Source organism: Macrobrachium rosenbergii, chromosome 12 (assembly GCF_040412425.1).
Source record: "Macrobrachium rosenbergii isolate ZJJX-2024 chromosome 12, ASM4041242v1, whole genome shotgun sequence".
In the NCBI taxonomy this organism is placed as follows: Eukaryota; Metazoa; Arthropoda; class Malacostraca; order Decapoda; family Palaemonidae; genus Macrobrachium; species Macrobrachium rosenbergii.
In genome coordinates, this window is record NC_089752.1 from 58,120,326 (window position 1) to 58,141,674 (window position 21,349).

The 21,349-nt window shown below is 35.6% G+C and overlaps 1 protein-coding gene and 1 long non-coding RNA gene across 2 annotated transcripts in view; one reads left to right on the forward strand and one right to left on the reverse strand.

The window, feature by feature from the left end:
* The window catches only part of LOC136843683 (uncharacterized), a 252,254-nt gene that overhangs the window by 104,289 nt on the left and 126,616 nt on the right, over positions 1-21,349 (reverse strand). The window contains exon 2 of the long non-coding RNA XR_010854645.1: positions 3,231-3,277. This is a non-coding gene — a long non-coding RNA (uncharacterized lncRNA). The remainder of the gene's footprint in view (positions 1-3,230; positions 3,278-21,349) is intronic.
* LOC136843681 (protein PRQFV-amide-like) overlaps positions 1-21,349 on the forward strand; it is a 217,392-nt gene that overhangs the window by 33,788 nt on the left and 162,255 nt on the right. The window lies entirely within an intron of this gene.

Genomic DNA, 21,349 nt, shown 5'->3' on the forward strand with positions numbered 1-21,349 from the left:
GTGTTCAAATCCTCGGTAACAATTCGATGGACGACTGTTTTTGGTATTCCTACTTCATCATCAGTGAGTCTGATGTTCATTCACCTGTCAGTGTCCAGGACAGCCTTCACACGGGCAACATTTTCATCTGTTCTTGATGACGAAGGGCGCCCAGATCGTGGTTCATCTTCAACATTTTCACGGCCTTCCTTGAAGGTCTTATGCATCTGTAGATTTGTGTCCTTGACAGTGCATGTTTTCCATACGCAGAGTTAATCATTTCAACCGTTTCCGAAAAGGATTTCCCAAGTAAAACAAAAAATTTGATAGCACATAATTGTTCGGTAGATGGCTGCATTTCGGATTGAAACGAGACTGCCATATACAACAGCAATTCTTAAAACACCTACTTCTTCTAATTGCTCGTAGTCAACTGACAGTAGTTACAATATCTCCTCCATATCCCTGCTTAACCATCCCACTCCCTGATTGGGTTATACATCACGCCCACCAAGGATTAAAAAATTCGTTTCAGTACTTTTGGGACACACCTCGTGTATATATAGTGTGTATATATATATATATATATATATATATATATATATATATATATATATATATATATATATATATATATATATATATAAGCATTTATAGACTTGAATACTTAGGTACCTTTACTGTCCCTTCCATAATTAAGTTTTCATTTTTACTTAACATTTAAAAAGTAAACTGAGTTTCCTAAACACATACATACATACATACATACATACATACATAAGTACATACATACATGTTATTACATACATACATACATACATACATACAGTATATATATATATAGATATATATATATATATATATATATATATATATATATATATATACTTGCCTATATTTCATTCTATTTCTTCTCTGGAAAAGGATTTAAATACTTGTTTATCTTCTGTTAAGAATCTCAGCATCGTAACTTATCTATTATGATCCAATAAATAATTTACACTGTTACGCATCCAAGAAAAGAGCTAGTATGAAATCTCAGGAGTCCCTAATTGTCTGATTTGGTTCAAAGTGAATTAGACCTTATAAGATCATCATCCTCTAAGGAGAAATGATTTTGTACTTAAGAGAATGCTATAAATGCTTGTTAGTAGTCAATTGAATTTTCTCCCGCAACAACAGCTGAAAACCAACTATCACTATTACTACTACTACTACTACTACCACTACTACTACTGCTGCTACTACTACTACTACTTAGGTCTTTCTCCTCTAGATCGAGAACGGGAATACAAAAAACAGTCCACAACACAATTAAAAGGTATTCATGTTGTTTATAAAAAGTTACAAAAGCTTGAACCCTGTCGTGAGTTCATCTTCAGTCTAACTAAAAATTATTGACAATAAGTAAATATGTTAGCTCCAGTTTTAGTGTGGAACCAGCGGACGACCTCAACGATGTGTTTTTCCGTTTGACGAGGCGACAAGCATGACGGTCAACTGGTCCAACTAGGTGATTGCTTCTCCTCCTCTTATATTCCGCGTGGCTATCCCTTTTCCTGATCTCCTCACCTGTTGTTGTTGTTCTGCATGCAATTCATTGTTAGCGGTGACATCCTCGGAATCCTGGCTGTTATAATGGTGTCTCGGGGCGATGTCAGAAATAACGGCAGCATCAGATTTGAAGGAAAGACGGAGCCTGAACCTAACATTAAAACCTTTAATATATGTTTTGATTAAATGAAAGTTAACTAGCGGGTCCTCGTTAACGAACGACTTGTTTCCCTTAGATGATTCTCCTATATTTATGGCGGCGCCCTCGACTAATCTTCTTATGTTGATTTTTATAAAATCAACAAGAATACCTTTGAATATTATTGTGGACCTGATACACACTACTACTAATAATAATGATAATAATAATAATATGCTAGTAATGTCGCCTGGAAATAGAAAATAAGATTATCTGCTCATTTGCTGTTTAAATTCTCCCGAAAGATTGAATAATAATAATAATAATAATAATAATAATAATAATAATAATAATAATAATAATAATAATAATTTCTACATAATTTTATATCACTCACTTTTAGGTGCCAATTAAATTTTTTCTGGCGTTAACTAAAGAAAGGAAACAAAATAGCCGCTCCCTTTGAAGTCCTCTCTTATCAATCAAAGTTTATTTAATAAACTCAATAAGCCTAATGAATGGGAAGAATGTAGGCCTTTTATATCCTCGATATTTGTGATGGACAAAGAAGCCACGAAGTAACGTTGTATATACGCCTACAATTAGCTCTTTGAAAAGTCTTGATTTTGAAACGATTTCTTCTTTTCTTCTTCTCTCTTCTTTCTTCTTCTCTCTCTCTCTCTCTCTCTCTCTCTCCTACCGGTGACAATAGAACTTCATCATTCATTCTGATCTGTATCACATAGTTCATAAAATAAGGCTGATTGAATATCAAAGTTTTTCTAACTTTATGTCAAAAATTGGTGTTCCTCAAGGTGACAATACACGGCGTAAATAGTTTTTTGAACTGTTCGTCCCACCTGGCGCAGATAATTAACCAAGTTGAGTGGGCATATTGCCCAAGGTGACAAAATGGGGTTTTTATCTTTTTTTGTTGATAACTTCTTTCTCCACCTAACCTAGACAATTGAGCTATCTAACGTAAGCCTATCACCCAAAGTAACAATGTAAAACTTTCCTCATGAAATTTGCCATTTACTGAACTATATGGCAGGAATTGACATTAATAAGCAGAGGCGTAAGACCAGGGGTAACAATATAAAAGTTTCTTTAGTATTTTTTTTTTTCTTTTTTTGTGGGGGGGGCCGCGGGTTGGAGTCGCTCCTTCCTCCCTTTGACTCAAAATAAAATAAGTACTGGCCATATTATGTAACCATTAGGCTTCGTTCAATAGACTTTGCTTGATAAATCCGTTTCCTAAAATGAAAATCTTTTGTATCAAAGGCTTGCATAGCAGACTTGAGCATTCTATTCATTGCCCTATATCTGTACATAATCTGCATATGATTTATCATATAATAACTTTGGTTTTCTGTAGAAAATTCGTATAGACTTATAATGATGGCTAGCCTCTGTTTGATTTCTATACGTAGTCCACTGGATACATGCTCATTATTTCTACTTTTTTAAAGCATCACCCGAACAAAAAAAAAAAAAAAATTAAACGTATCTCTTAATATTAAAAATTTCAAGGAAATATATATAGTTCTAAACTCACTTTGCTAGGAAGACCTCATATAACTCAGCGGCCAATGACGTCCTTATCTGAAATTGGGAAAAATATATGAATCATCCTGAAGAGGATTTGAAGAACATATTACAAAACTACCTATGGTCTAATTTATTATTCAACAAATTTTGTAACTACAGATGATATCCCGGATGTAAATAACACAAAAAACCTTTGACTGTTTGCTGCAACTCCATTTCAAATTCCAAATAAAAATAAACTTAATCTTTTTAATCTCATCATGTCTCCGCAGCCTCTGACCTTTTGGCATTCAAGGTCTTAAGAGATTCCTATCATCCCATAGTCCCTCCTGGGACAAGCAAAGGTGAAATATACACCAATAAGTGGTATGTTAGAAATGATTTTTGAGGAAATTAACGTTCAGATAAACAATATTTCGCACGAGCAATTATTACATTATTTGCCTCATTGTCATCAATTCTTGGTCTCTTATGTGACTGGGATCATCGACACTACACAAGAATTTAGGATTAAATAAAATGTCTAGTTACTTGAGCGATAGTAACAGCAGATTTTTATTATTATTATTATTATTATTATTATTATTATTATTATTATTATTATTATTATTATTATTATTATTATTATTGAGAAAAAGAACCATACTCATATAGGACAAGCCCATAGGGTCACTGACTTGAAATTCAAGTTTTAAAGAATATTAGCTGATCAACCTGGCGCTGCCCAGGAAATCTCTGAATGACAACTGATAAACCCCTCTCTCTCTCTCTCTCTCTCTCTCTCTCTCTCTCTCCACCATTCCCGTTAAGATAGTTGCTTCAGCTACATTGCCCAACATTACTGACATTTTATATTTCACCACTTCTCACCCCACATTCCTACTGGGGCTGAACTTGGACTTGAAGGGTATCAGGAGTTTCTCTATTCATCCTAGCGATCTCGAAAACTATGGATTAGACTCAATATCTGTCATTTTTGACATTTTATTTTTCACCCCTTCTCACCAGCCCCCCTTCCTATTGGCGCTGAACTTGGACTTAAAGGGCATCAGGAGTTTCACTATTCATCTCAGTGACCTCAAAAACTATGGATTAGACACTAATATCTGTAGTTTTCGGTTATTTTTACATGTCACCACCTTCCCACCCCTTCCCAGCCCCCTTCCTATCGGGATTGAACTTGGAATTAAAGGGCGTCAGGAGTGTTACTATTCTTCTCAGCAACCTCGAAAACTATGGATTAGGCACTAATATCTGTCGCTTTCGGTTATTTTTGCATATCACCCCCTTCCCAACCCCCCTTCCAATCAGGGCTGAACTTGGACTTGAAGGGCATCGGGAGTGTCAATATTCATCTCAGCGACCTCGAAAACTATGGATTAGACACTCACATCTGTCGTTTCGGTTATTTTTACATGTCACCCCCTTCCCACCCCTTCTCACCCCCTCCTTATTGGGGGTTAACTTGGACTTAAAGGGCATCGGGAGTGTCACTATTCTTCTCAGGGACCTCGAAAACTATGGGTTAGACACTAATATCTGTCGTTTCAGTTATTTTTACATGTCACCCCCTTCCCACCCCCGTCCCTGTCGGGACTGAACTTGGGCTTAACCTTATTTGGTGCAAGTATTCAGATTTTTCAAATACCACGATGCAAACCATAGATTCACTATCGATACATCATGAGTGGTAACCACGTGTCAATATAATGACTTTGAAAGTTGCCCAAATGTCGTACTGCATGAACTTCCTTTGAAAACTGACGGCGCTGGTTGACTCGGCACCAACGATCATAGTGCAATTGCGAGATTTTCCTCATGTTATACCTTTCAAGCCTTTCTACTCTCAATTTCCCTTTAAGTACTGAATGACCTCTTTTTCAGCGGCGTCGTGAGAGTTGCTGGCGCCCGGGAGCAAAGTCTTTTATGGTGCCCCCAAAGGGGGGGGCCCCCAGGGGGAGGACTATTTTCATTTGAGTGTGCTAATCTTGGCAGAAAATGTTTGCCTTCATTAATTTAGAGATATTGTGTTGAAAACAAAACATTCTAATTTGCATAATAATATTCTGGAATGACAGAACACAAACCGAATTTGCAAACTGAAATAGTTTATTTTACATATAATAGATATACTGTAATTAATTAATCATTAGTCCTCATAAATATATTTCAAAATGTTGATAAGATAACTAAAATGCAGATTAAAGTAAAACATCACAGTAACCAGTAATTCTTAATAACCAAAGACAAATGGCAAATTAAATAAATTTGACTAAAAAAGGAGTTAAACATTAGGGAATACAGGGGGCTAAGAAAATAATGAAAATGTACAATTTGTTGCCAGCACAGAAGTTAATACTAGAAAAAAAAATATAGATTTTGTGGTAAAGACTGAATAGTTATAATACCTGAAAAGAAAACTGATAAGAGCAAAGATGAATTAGTTCACTAGCTATAAACCTTACTTTTCTTTAAAGAATGTTTAACATGCGTCAAAATAATGAAAACAAAAAGATTAAAGTGATGGATGCTTTGGATCAACCATATTCAAGGAAATAAAACGGTATAAAGGTATTAGAATGTAAAGATAATTAGACAGATATTGATAACAGAAAACCTAAACAAAGAAAAGGATTGACAATGAACTGTAGGACATTAAGTATTGATGCACGTTACAATGTGTTTACAGTTTTATCTTTCTAGCCTTTACAGCCGCAAACTTGTCTATCACATCATCAAAGTTTATTTTGTTTGCGATCTCTTGCTCTACACTTAGTAGAATTAAAGCTGACAATCTCTCTTGCCCCATAGATGTTCGCAGATGCGAGGATAAGTTTCAACACTAAATGATCGCTCACAACTAGCAATTGATACTGCAATGGTCAAAGCAGTATCTGAAGGGCAACTCGAAGGTTTAGGAAAAAACTTTCATCCCCATATTGTACAATGAAACAAGTAATTCCTGTGGGTTAGTGATCCAGACATCATCTCGTGTTTTAAACATGTTCTGCAATCTACAATTTCGCTGAACAGTTTCAAGCCTTCTAAGTCAGTGTCATAAAACTTACCCACATTAATGCACCTTTCTTTGATGTGTGCTTCATTGGTTGTAAATAGCAACTCCTTAATAATAATCCAATCAAAGCTAAACTTTGAATCAGTTTATGCAATCTGATGAATATTCGCCCATTCATTACGCATTCTGTCAATGGTATTTTTTTAGCAGACGTTGCATTTCATTTCTGCTGAAAGCTGCATCATCTCCAGTTTCACAGGCATTTTCTTCACACTACATCGTCTAACGATTCTCACATCCACGCATGACAGAACTCCTTTGCTTTTTTGATAGATGTCTGGCAGATATCCTCGTTAGTATGAAATAAACTTGCAACGCCTGGATATCTTGTGTTGCCTCATGGAAATTCATTTTGGAACCTGCAGCCCTTCTGGACTCTGTCAATCTTGGTAAGTAAAATGTTCCAAAACTTAGAGCAACCAAAAGAAATCAAATGTCAAAATTCTGCTCAATACCTGTGTTGTTTTCACTTCTGGTATCTGTTGTCTCATTCAAATCTTTTCAATGGTCTGAAAAAGTTGGACCAAATCCCCACATTTTCATGTATGGGTCGAAACTGCAGCAGCTCTAACACTCAGTTGAGTTTCAGATTCAGCTCTCACAGATATAGGGCAAATTCTTCTTTAATCTCCCATCTATAGGTCTGACCTTGAAAAGAAAACATAGACTGCCTGCAGTTCCAAAAATGTGACCATCACCACCTCATGACTAGCGCAATGAACAGCAGCCAAATTTAGTGAGTGGTTGTTACAGTTCACATATATTGCTTTAGGGATCACTGTAGTAAGTACCTGTTGTACTCCTGATTTGTATCCAGACATGACAGCAGCATTATCTTAACACTGAGAACGACAGTCTTGAAAAGGCAAATGATCTTTCTCCAGCTGCTGCATTACTGCACTTACCGTACTTGCTGCATCCTTTCGGTGTACTTGAATAAATCCAAGGAAACTTTCTTTCACGCAAACTGTTTTTTCTGCATAGTTTATCTCTACATATCTTATGATCTCTGAAAAATTAAAACATACCATCTTCTATGAAGCTAGGCCTATTGATGAAACACGGACAAAGATGCCTACACCAGGGAACTGAGGGATTATTTATATAGCTCTTAGAAAAATTTGTCTTTCTTTTCTTAATTCTATTACAATGTACTAAGTTTTATCAGTACAGTATGCACATACAGGATATCAAATTAACTCACTTTTTCTTTCGTTATGTTTATACATGTATATATTCATAGAAAATTATGGAGACTTTGTTTAAGCAGTATATCCTGATTATGCTGGCCTGAGCATGCTGAGATGATGGAATACCAGGTGCTGTGCTCACGCAAAACTTACCCTTGTAATAGCCGCTTAATTAAGACAAACTAGCAATCACTTCCTAGTCTAGTATTAGTAAAATTGATTTAGTCTACCTCTGGGGCCTGGGCTCTGTGGCTACCGTCTGTGCTAAACTTTTTCATACCTTGGTTCTCACGGCGTGTATACAATTGTGAAGTTGTGTTGACAACTTGACAGTGTTGTTGTGACTGACGTCTTTCTCATTCGAGAATGAAAAAAGTTGCATAAATTAAAATTTCCTACTACATTTTTCGTTGCAAAAGATAAATAAAATACTTTATGTATTGATAATAACATCAGCCTCAGCTTTATGAAAATGCAGAAATAATTGTAGTCTGCAGTTCATTATGAACAAAAAATGCTCACGAAAGAAGACGAAACACCAGATTGATGGGGGTAATTATCCAATATCTTTGCACTGACTCGCAGTCACTGAATCACTTATTTTATAAGTACGTAATAAAATTTGATAGTATAGTAATTAACACATAATGATTGCATTTATATATAATGAACATTAAAGGAAGTCAATCTTCATTAAATATAAAATATGTACTGAAAACTTATATAAACTTAAAGATTCTACGTTACTGGTTTCATCACCCCATTTCCCCCAAAATAGATGTCTTCCCAACTTCAACTGGCGCCCCCTCAATGCTTCGCCCGGGGACATATATTCCCCCCCAGCCTCCCCCCGCCCCCCCCCCCCCTCACGACGCTTCTGCCTCTTTGGTCACAGTGCTTGGTCTTTGGCCTAAATTCTATATCCCATTCCACTACGATCACAGTGAAAATGCTTGGGAACCGAATGTGCTATCGTCTGCCACAGCTCATCATCAGTCCACCCACGGGTGAACATTTCAATGTTTATATATACAAGAACCTTCACACTTTGTAAACAAGCTGATCTGTATCAGTAATATACCCTTACAAGCACAGAAAGATGAGCTTGACAGTTTGTATCAGTCTACTCGTGTCAAACGCAAACGAAGGATGGAGCCTTCAAAAAAAATTTTTTTTTTTCCTTATATAGCCCACGCTACAGGTAGACCTATGTCCACAAACTGTTTAGATAAAAAAATTTCGTTATCATTCAAACTTTAATCCATGTAGATTTCATTGCATCAACATAAAAATAACTTTATTATGAAAGCAAAGTTATATGTACCTCCGTAAACTGGAAAAACAACCTTGAAATATGCCAACCGCTAGAACCCGGAGCATTGACAAACGAACGATAGACCTATACCAGATATTTAATTTTACTGTCCTTCTTTTAGGAACATTTTCATTTCAAAGTAGTCAAAAAACCTACTTATTGCAACTATTATTCATTCTATCTAAAGAGTCTTCCCAGTGCCTTTTTGAAAAAAAAATCTAGAGCTACAGCTTTTCATATCATATATATATATATATATATATATATATATATATATATATATACATATATATATATATATATATATATATATATATACATGTGTGTGTGTCATCAATAAGCAAAGGTGACAGGACCCCAATAAGATTTCAAACTTTTGCTCGATAAGTTACTTGCCAAACACTACTGAAATTGCCCAGTTACTGGGCTATTATAAAGATTTGTAGTTCAATAAAAAGTTATGTAAATACGGAAAGTATTCTGAATAGAAAACTGGAATACCACGGTCATGCATCGCCTTCCATCCAATGTTGCAGTGGTTGTTCCTTTTACCCTCCCTAGACAGCTTCATGCCTCAGACAACAATATTCCATGCCATTTCGAATATTGCCTCTACTCACGTAATTTGTATGCGAGAAATAATTAAAATGCCTTTTACTCGCACTCGCACAGCCAGATGTCTTTCTGGCTACCAACAGTGAGACAAATGGGTTACTGACAGACCATCGTTTATTTGTTTGGTCTGCGTAGACTATTTGATACAATCATACAAGCTCGTCTTTCGTGTGCTTGTATTGTTTTATTATCGAAAGTGAAGGTTCTTTGTAAATATAAGCATTCAGATATATTACTGAAGAAGTAGCTTGCATCTTTATCACAGTAAGCCTAAGATATGGGAAGCACTGATTGTAGCCGAACACGAGATAGCTTTGCGTATGCCACATCTGCCCAAAACCTGTGTTGGTGAGGCGACAAATGGAATGGAATAGACTATAGCTATTTTACTTTCCAGCAGTTTCTGTTCATGCCGAAACTAAATGGTGAATAAATACATACACACATGTATATACATACACAATATATATATATATATATATATATATATATATATATATATATATATATATATATATATATATATATATATATATATATATATATATATATATCATATATATATATATATATATATATATATATATATATAGAATACATTATTCATATGGTTTTATATGGTTTTTTTTGAATAATATTTATTTAACCTGTAAGTGCTAGTGCTGGTTTCGTTAGTTACATCCTGGTTTAGTGCTTTCAGAGTTTTTATTCCACTTGGTACAAAGGACATTGAGTTTCTGACAATGCTAGGGCCAAAGAACACAGCATAACTATTTCTTGAACAAGATTTCTTTTTTTATGTTGAATTAAATATTACCTCTCCTATTCATCACGTTTATATGCGTTTTCACTTTTTATTTCCTCATATGAACAAATATAGTGAGTACAGTGTTTTATCGCATTATATTAGTGTATTTCAAATAGACTGTTAATACTTGCAATATAATTGCTTTACATTGAGGTACAGCCGGTACAGTAGAAAAAATGTGACATTATCCAATCACGGAATTTTGTTCAAAGGCCTCCTTCTCCAGTAAAAAAGCATGTTTTTAAAATAATGAGTACTGATTAACACTACATAAATTATGTTGCTGAAATATCAAGGGAGGGAAAAAAGATTAGAAAACTATTTCAAAATAAAATTTTACCACCAAAACAGGTAAACTTTACACACAAAACATTATTTTCCTTTACATATAAGGAGGCAAATATCATCATCATAATACTAATGATAAATAATCATTATTATTAATATTACCAACAACAACAGCAATAATAATAATGACTACATCCCACCTGTAGTATAGGAAGACGAAAAGAACAACTAAATTTGCAGACGTTTAGTGCTTGTCTAAGATGAGAATAGAAGTGACAATAATAAAGACAGTAATAACATCAGTAATAATATTATGTCTTCAGGAGACAAAAATAAACAAAATTCCTTGTATATAAAAAAAACCATTGCAGACCTTTAGTCTTTGTTAACAGTGCACAGTACCGGGCCAAGCAAAAGAATTACGATTAATATTTGATTTTGTTAAAAATTAGTAGCCTACCATTTATTTCAAGAGGAATGATTAACATCTGGCTTATGAAGAACAACAAAAAAGAAAACATACATATCACTAGCACCCAAATGAAAATATACAGGGTGTGTTGTATCATTATGACATGTGCAACTTGTAACAGTTGCAACAGGCGTGAACAATATGCTGTGGGCAGGTTGCACTCCGGCATAGCTGACACTGATGTTTGATCTTGGAGAGTTTACCAACTGACGCCGAAAACCCACTACCAGGCATGGTGCGCACCGTTTTCCTTTTTCTGACGTGTATGCACGAAGTTCATTACTTACTAGCACTGAAACTGGTTTCGGATTCCCAAGTATAATGTTCATCTTCGCCACAATACTGCTGTGCAAATTCTTGACCTACTGCCTTTTCTCTATTTGAGAAGTACAAAGAGATTTAACTAAATCCCACCCAAATGTAAAAGAATTTAGGCGTCGAGGGTCAGTGCCTGTATTCATTGAGAACACTGTCTGGGAATTTACTCTAGCTGTATCGAGGACAAAAGAGAAGGCGTTTACTGTCCATCTTCGGGATTTTGTGTTCACAGTGTAAAATTGCGTCCTTTGGTCAATAATGTCTGTACCTCCCTTAGCAAAGTCGTAGAGTTTGTAGATTGCAGGCTTCTTTGGTAATGACCAACAGGGGTGATATCGTGCTAAGCAATAAAACGTTCCTTGGGCCTTTACTCTTTGTGTGATTGATGAAGGAGTTAAAGCAAAGTTTTCCTTCCTTTTTTTCCCAGTACACCTCGTAAAATTTATCTTGCTTTCCATTAATATTCTGTGCCAGGAGCCACTCGAACAGTTCTATGCTGGTATATAGTCTGTCTAAACTCTCAAGTCCATACTACTTTTCAGTTGGTTTATAAGGGCCTTCACAGTAGCTAGGTTGCCTGTTACGTAAAATGGCCCGGATCCCTCGATGGGTTTGCCGGAATATACAACAGTCTTGGAAGTGAAGGGATATCTCACATCCTTGATAGACTTATATAAAAGGCCATACCTAACAGGCTTACTCCTGTTGTACTGACGGAAACCTATTTGTGTTCTGCAACCATACAATGTTTCGTCAATTGTTAGGGAGTCATCAGGCTGCACCACTGAACTACAGTTTCTATTGAAGCATTCAAAAACACCTCTTGCTGCAGCAAACCTATCGTGTATCCATCTGCGGTGTCTTGTTTTTTAGGTCATCAAAAGAAATATTGGCATTGATGAAAGCAAATCTTTTAGCAGACACCACCGCACCACATATTGGATGTCCAAATGATTCATGAAACAGTATATGATAATCATGGGTATCTAGTCCGAGCAAACCTCTCGCATATAACAGACCGACAAGGCTTTTCATTTCTACCGAGTCAATTAATCTGATATGACTTCCTTTATTCATTTCTTCCTCACTTAATTCCAACTGGCCTAGCCTTTGCCGGATTTTTTCATTTGTGTTTAGTACAATTGTATCAATTATGTTATTAGACACAAACAATGCCCATGCCTTCAAAGGTGTGCCAGCCTCTTTTGCTTCTCCTACAACACCTCCGGCTGTTGGAATGTTTCATGTTTGTTCATTCTCATTACTTGGAAGGCCCTTATTTATCCAAGTTATTTTCTTGCCATCATCTACTTTGTGTTTGGGTTTTTCCACTTCAGCAGTATATTCTTTTGTTTCGGCTGGTAAAGTGCACTTATCAAAGTTTCCTATGGCAAAACATTTATCCAAAGAATTTACATTTCTCTGATATGTTAACAGCTTTCTGTGTCTGCTCGGCACCCATTCATCTACTTCAGCTGCATTATCCTCATATTCGTCTAGCTCCTCACTTTCGTATCCGTCATTTTGGTTGATGTCATCTATCCACCCAGCCAGATTTTGCTCTTGTTCTATCCCTGTTACCTCTGATAAGTGCTCCTCATCTCAATCCTCAAACACAGGCTGTCCATGTTCAGAAAATATCTTTGACATCTTTATTAGCCTACCTTACTATTAATTTTGAGCCTAGAGCTAATGCGGTTACCAGCAACCTATTGAAAAGAAAAAAATTACGACAGTTGACTATCAGTTAAAGGAAATCTTTCTACATTTTGAAATCCTTTATTCACTCATCTTATTTCCGTCCTATTGCTGACCTCCGCTGAAGTTTCAGTATGAACAATCACCATGGTAGCACACATAGGCACATGCTGACCACACGTAGGCAAACACAAGCAAAGCCTACATATAACATATTTACACACACACACATATACAGTATATATATATATATATATATATATATATATATATATATATATATATATATATATATATATATATAAGGTGGCATGAAACAGAGGCAAACAGCATGCTGTGGGTGTTGGGTTATTCTTCCTTCGTTCCGGTATCCCTACCTCAGACAGCACAAACTCTAGGTACGCATGACACAATATCTACTGAAAACCTACTACCAAATTACTTTTTTGTTCCTATTCGTCTAAATAAAGTGCACTGTAACAATGCGGTAAAACTTTATTACTTTTTTTTTGGGGGCAGATTTATAAGTTATTGGTGATTTTCTGAAAATTCTTCTCCTGGAAAGTGCATACATCTATAATAATACTTGATACTGATAAAAGATTTTTCATATTTAACAGCTTAAAATTTTAATAAATTATTCAGTTTTCTACCGAGCCTTTCCTACTTCAGATTTACTGAATACGAAATGAACCCATTATTAATATGCAAAATCATAGGCCTATACTGTGTACTAAAGTATACAAATTTCCAAAAGGATTTTGCTATCACATCAATGAAGATTATATTAGGAATAAAATACAAATATATTTTGAGATATTACGCACTAAGATAGTGTAACTCTCTCTCTCTCTCTCTCTCTCTCTCTCTCTCTCTCTCATATATATATATATATATATATATATATATATATATATATATATATATATATATATATATATATATATACAAACATGTGTGTGTGTCTGTGAGTGTGTGTGTATGGTGAAGTTGCTAGACCTAAGCCCTTTTTCTGTCCCCATTCATGACAACCAGTTACACACTAAGTCTGGGTGGGCCGGCAGGCTAGCCAACAACCCATGGAAAAACCTAGGCTCTAACTGGGCCACTTGGCTTTTGTGTATGTTGCTTTCCTTGGTTATCCAGATTGTTTTTTCATGTTTTCTAAGCGGCTTCATCTCCATTATTGGCAGAATTGTACTATACCTATGCTATTGCCGCCACTGACTTGCCTTTCTTTTGCAGTCACAAGTCAGACATGGATTTACAAGATACAGTCAATATGTTGACGCGTAGGAGTGTAAACACGACACCCACAAAATCTGAGATATTGGAAGGAATGACAGCAGGGTGCAATCTTCTGTCATTGCTATTCAAACATCAGTAACTGAAGCGACTCTGTCTCCTGACAACATTCTTCGAACTCACATTAGTCTGGGAAAAGAGGTCATGCTCTATGTCTATCTGCTTTATATATATATATATATATATATATATATATATATATATATATATATATATATATATATATATACATACATACATATACAGTATATATACATGTATATATGTATATATATACATATTATATATATACATACATATATATATGTAATCATTTACAGTCATGAAAGGGAAATACGTCTGACAATATTGATATTACCGTCTTCATGCAGCCTAGGCCTAGTCTGCTCTTTAATCATCAATATTTTTGAAACACACACACACACACACACACACACACACACACACACACACACACATATATATATATATATATATATATATATATATATATATGTATGTATGTATGTATATAAAGCAGATAGACCTAGAGCATGACCTCTTTTCAGGACTAATGTAAGTTGGATGAATTTTGTCCGCGAGACAATGCTCTCCTAGTGTTTGAATAGCGAAGACAAAAGACTGCACCTGCTGTCACGCTAATTACTAAAACTTACTCTATACCGTGTAGACTACGCACATGCTCTATGTACACTAGGGCATTGTTATTTATTAATGTTTCATTGATATTTTCTTGTGTTGAATAAGCTTTTCTAATGAGTTTCGCGGGACTGGGCTTCAGAATACAGTTCTGAATATTAAATATTCTGCGCCAGAAAAGCACAGCATAGGCCTACTTTTTCACACTGTTGTGGTGCAATGGGTTTAGGTCAGGTACATTGTTCATTTATACATTGTTTCTGACAACTATACTTCAGTAGAGTTCCTAGTACCTACAGATAGCCTTATAGGCAATCAATATTGTTATTTAGTGATTATATGTACTACAACATTAGTTCAAGTAGTCCGAAGCTTGGTGACTAGTAGACCTATGGTGGGTAATCTTTGATCTCATAGTTCATCTACCCGAAGAGTGATGGGCTTCAACAAAAATGAATAAATGAACTTTATCTCAGTCAGCACTTACAGTTTTTTTTCTGCATAGACAATATGAAACAGCGTGGGAAAAGACCCGCATCTGACTCTGTCACGCAAGATCTGTGATGAGCTTTTAGTCTCCGATAATCTGATTGTGCCCGTTTTCCAGTTTTTAGTAGTTCTTAGATTTGATCAAACAGTCTGTTAATTTTCATATTCTTTGTTAAAAAAAGGTATTGAAAAACCTTGTAGATACAAATGAAAGTTTCATATCATGATTTTATGGTATTGGTTCTGCCATTTGCTTGGTGCAATATTGCAGTTTAGTCGTACGTCTGGCAGAAGTGTAACACATTTCTTTTCAAATAATTTCGCTTCTGCTTTTTTTATCGTTTCGTTCGACATTTTCGGTTTTATTCTGGGAAAACCATTTTAATATGACATACAAAACTAATGAAAATGAAAATAATGAATAATTTCCCATACTTTAGTAATCATAGAATCAACTTGAAACGATTAAAAAAAAATATCTAAAAATGAAAAAAATCCCGTAGGGTGGGTCTGCCCGGACCCAACTTGCACCTGATAGGGTTAAAGGGCATCGGGAGTGTCACTATTCATCTCAGCAGCCTCGAAAACTATGAATTAGATACTAATAGACACTATTCATCTCAGCAACCTTTAATATATGTCGTTTTCTGTAATTTTACATTTCACCCCCTTCCCACAACCCCCCACTTTGGTGCTAGTGATGTCTTACCTCCACAGTGTCCTTTCCCACATGGTAAGTCATATGTATACCAAGTTTGGTTAAAATTGCTCTATGCGTTTCAGAGTGTATGTGAAACACACACACACACATATATACATCCATTTTTATATCTATAGATAGATGGCATTCATTTGAAAGAAGTAACAGAAGGTAACAGGAAATACAGAAAGAAGGGTTCAGTTGTTAGAAGAGGAAAAAATGAATTACGCGTTAATAAATAAATGGATAAAATGTATGTGAATTATCAAAATACAAGGAGAATTGTTTTAGGATAGTAGCCTAATGCATTTCATCTTCGCTTGAACTTTTGAGGTTCCAGTTGGACAACATCCACAGGAGACTGGTCCACAGTCCAAGTAAAGTTCATTTTGATTCCTCCTCGCTCATGTGACTGGGATCATCACTAATAAAAGAAAGAAATTCAAATAAAAGTGTAGCAACTTGAACAAACGTTTCCCTTCTTGGTTGGTATAAGCTGACTTCGACCATCGATATTAGGTAAAAAAATAAAAAATAAAGGCCCTCTTCGTGGCATGTTTGCTTTTCATTTTGCCTGAAACAGAAGAGAGCCTTCTTCAACTGTTGTGTGCGGTTAGGTAGCTGACTTAGGATTAAGTAGGCTTATGAAAAATTTGCAGCGCCCTGTACTGAAGACGAGCTTTTGTACTCTCAAGACTGATGTTTACCTTCTTGCGGTCTCAAGGACATGGGAAGCGAGAGAGAGAGAGAGAGAGAGAGAGAGAGAGAGAGAGAGAGAGAGGGTTTATTCTTTTACCTCCCTCAGACAACAGAGAAGGATAAAACAGCCACAGACACGCCCACACCCCGCCCACGCCCTTTAAGAAAAAGGAAAACAAAGAACAAAAGCAAACAAAAGACACAATATACAAGGAATAACGAAGGTAATGGAGGACATCCACAAACGTAAAAAATACACTCATATTCAAAATAATGCATGAAATACACACGTACTTATCAGTACCGGAGAAAATGGACTAATATGCACTCGTGTACTCATGTTTACCTGTCAGGATGGAAAAATACACATATTTCACTGAACAAATGAAAATGAACTGGTTCTCAGTACGTCAGTCTCATTTCAGGGAAGGCTACACTCATAACACACTGGGGAAAAATGGATTCGCACTTAACAGCACTGAAGAAAGTACTTTCATACTTCAACACCCAGGGAAAAAATGCTCTGATTTATACTCTCATATCACGGAAAGAAATAAACTCATGCTAGCTTGAGAAAAACAGACTCATACTTAACAGCAAGGAAGAAAGTGCTTTCATACTTTAACAGCCAGGGAAAAGTACTCTCATTTAAACTCCCATATCAGGGAAGGAAATGCACTTATACTAGCTTGGGGAAAAAATGGGCACATACTTAACAGCATGGAAGAAAGTACGTTCATACTTCAACAGCCAGGGAAAAAAACTCGTTTAAACTCCATATCAGATAAGGAAATACATTCATAATAGCTTGGTGAAAAAATGGACTTACACTTAACAGCATGGAAGAAAGTACTTTCATACTTTTACAAGCAGGGAAAAGGTACTCTCCTTTAATGAATGGATAAAAAATAAACCCGAGTTTAACTGAAAGTATATATATATATATATATATATATATATATATATATATATATATATATATATATATATATACGAGTATATATATATATATATATATATATATATATATATATATATATATATATATATATATATATATATATATATATATGTCCTACACTAAAATAACTATATTTTCCAAACTCAGTCCAGTCGCACGCTTACTGCAGAGAGAGAGAAAAAATATGATCTCAAAGAGCAGGTGGCTTTGGGCAAGCGTAAAAGCGGAAATGTGGTAATACCGTGTTTATACGCTTTTGCTGATGCATTAACGGGCATATATGGTTTTAACCAAATGAATATTTCCATACGCCATCCCCCGCCCCCGCCTTTTTTAAGCGTGAATAACAAATGGAAAGGTAAATATTCCTCATATATTTCTCCTATATATTGTGAGGATCGTTCATTGCTGGTAATATTATAGTCTTCGTTTGTTTTGAAAAGTAAAATAATACTTGCGCGAACGAAAAACTGACGGAGAATTATTACTAATATTACTCTTCCATACGTCTTGTATATTTTTAGAACTCGAGATTTACATAACCCTCTTTTATATTTCCTAGCGAGTTTTGAAATATAAAAAATGCTCTAATGAAACAAAAATTATATTCTGCAATGATGTCAAAATTGCTCGGCAAACCCATTGTAAGGATATTTGTTGGGATTCGGGAATCATAAACACATTACTTTAGCCTCATAACTTTTGTTGTTGTTGTTCAGGTGTTTTTTTCCCAAATATCAATATACAAATGGAGGAAGCAATAGGAACCTCGAAAACATTTCCTACTTTCTCAAAAAAAAGGAATCTGTCGCCCGTAAAGAGAGCTGTGTGTGTGCGTTGCGTGTGTGTGTGTGTGTGTGTGTGTGTGTGTCTATGAGAGAGAGAGAGAGAGAGAGAGAGAGAGAGAGAGAGAGAGAGAGAGAGAGAGAGAGAGAGAGAGAGAAATCCTCCAGACCCCCTGAAATATCGCCCGTCAGGTTATTTTGCAAACAAGACATATTTTCTTTTTTTTCCACTATTGGAAAGCTGAGGAAGAAATGTAAGAACCTATCGTTCAAAGGAGGGACAGAAAGACAGCGAGAGGAAACAGTCAGACAGAAGGCAATATATACAGGAAAAACGGATTTCCACTGGGGGAGCAAGAACAAGATATATGTAAGCCAATCATTCGAAGTAAAGACAGAAAACAGACAGAACGATGAACAGACATGAGAAACAAACAAATACAGAAAAAGATAGGAAAATTAATCTTTTTTTAAAAGGCCGATGGCAAAGGCAGTTTACAGTCCATAAGTAGCCCAGGCCTGAAGTAAAAGAGCATATGAGAAGGGTAAAAATAGTGAGGGCTATAACAGACATTAACCTTCGAAGGATGGGAGATCACAGGAACAAGGGAACACGGAAATACTGATCGATTTCCAAAACTTTGCTACTGAGGGAAATACGAATTTAACTATTGGTTTTCACAAAAGTGAACGAGGGATGTGGTGACCTCAAAGGTGTGACGATGCCTTCTTTAAGAAGGACATTGCCGCTCCTTCATCTCACCTTCACAAAGGCTGAAACAGCGGTGACGGGAAAGAGACGGCAAGAACAGAAATGACAGGTTCCCTTGCACTGGACAGAGAGATGATCCAGAGACAGTTTAAGTCAAGGTCATTCAATCACATGAACTGCCTTTAATTCAATGCTATCGAAGAGAGGAGGGAAAACAGTGGAGGAATGTATTGACATTGTTACTTTATTTTCTTTTTTGGGTTTAGAAATCACACATCAACTGAATATAGTATGAAACTTTGAAATCATAGACAAACATGATTTTGGAACAAAATTCCAAAATTCCCAAATGGCAAGTGGAAAAATTATCAGAAAAAAGGCCCCTTTATTTTATAGATTTCAAGAAAACTCTGTCCAAATTCTCCTAAATTTGTTGAGAATCTTCCAAAAAGGTGATTTCCTTCTGTTTTCAGTTGTAATCTTGTTTCGTATAACAAAGAGACCTTTCGAAACATTCCATCTAGGTCACTTAAGATATAACCTTGTTTGACAGTCAAATAATAGTATAGAAAAATAGTGCTGTTGTTTTCGAAAAGCCGGTGTCTTTTTTTTTTTTTGCCTTTAAAATATTCGAAATCGGACTTAAATATTCAAAAACAATTCATGGAGACCTGAAGAGACAAGCAGATCGGAAAGAATAAAGCATTATATTTTTATTTACCAATTTATTTATTTTTGTTATATTTGTATTTGTCAGTATAAACGCAGAGCGTGTCCGGCCTAAAACCAAATCACCTTACAGGCACCTTGAAATATGACAATTTTCGCTGGCCTAAATGAAAATCAATGAACCAGTTCAAGAGTTATTACGTTCTCACACCCGCAGAGAGAGAGAGAGAGAGAGAGAGAGAGAGAGAGAGAGAGAGAGAGAGAGAGAGAGAGAGAGTATTGCAGTAATTTTCCATTTAATGTCAAAGTCAATCCAGTTAAACCGTGTACGAACAGTAAGAGATAAAACTTAACTTTTGCTGAGAGAGAGAGAGAGAGAGAGAGAGAGAGAGAGAGAGAGAGAGAGAGAGAGAGAGAGAGAGAGAGAGAGAGAGAGAGAGAGAGAGAAAGTTTTGCAGTCAGTTTCTATAATATCAAAGTGATATAAAGAAGCTTTTGCTTCCTCTAAAACTAACTTATGAGAGAGAGAGAGAGAGAGAGAGAGAGAGAGAGAGAGAGAGAGAGAGAGAGAGGGCGGTGAAGGGAGTGTCTTTTAATAGAAAACTGTCCTACAAATTCCCCATAATTCATTTTCTTATCCATAGCCTGAGAGGTCCTCAATTTTAGGTACAGGATTACAGCCCGGGGTGGGTAAGGGTGGAGTTTAGATTGTTTGGGGAGGTGCCAATAGAGCAAGGATCCCAGGTTATGATCTCGTGACGAAATTCTCCTGAAGTGAATAAATTCATATGGAATAAAACAACAAAAGTACTACATTCATTTTATATTTTTTAATCTGTTATTTGCTCCTTGTGAATATCTAGGAGCAGACCACAAGACCACCGACGATTAATAAAACTGTTCTGAATTATGTTTATGGTATATTTATGCTGAAGTCATACGCGATGAATATGATTCCTCTGTAAACATATCCAAAAATAACGCAAAAAACACTTCAGTGATTAGGAAAAAAATCGGCAGCACCAAAGAATAATAGACATTTGTTTTCAGCGGTTCAAACAAATAAGAAAAAATATAATAAAAGAAATATATTGTGCACGCTCAGATAAACGAAAATACACAAAATTTATGATCCCAGGAATCCCAGAAATGTAACTCGAAAATGATCAAACTTTTGCAAGGAAATCTGATTTTATGTGAGGATGTTTTACGAAAGCAAGCAATTGCATCAAAATCAATTACAATAAGCTTTTAGCAAAAAAAAATTTGTTAACCAGAGATAATTTTCAGTAGATGTATAAAGTAAAACGAACATCAAGTTAGAAATACATATTTAGCAGAGATTTTCTCAAGAACTAAAGTAATTAAAGTAATAACCAACAGCACA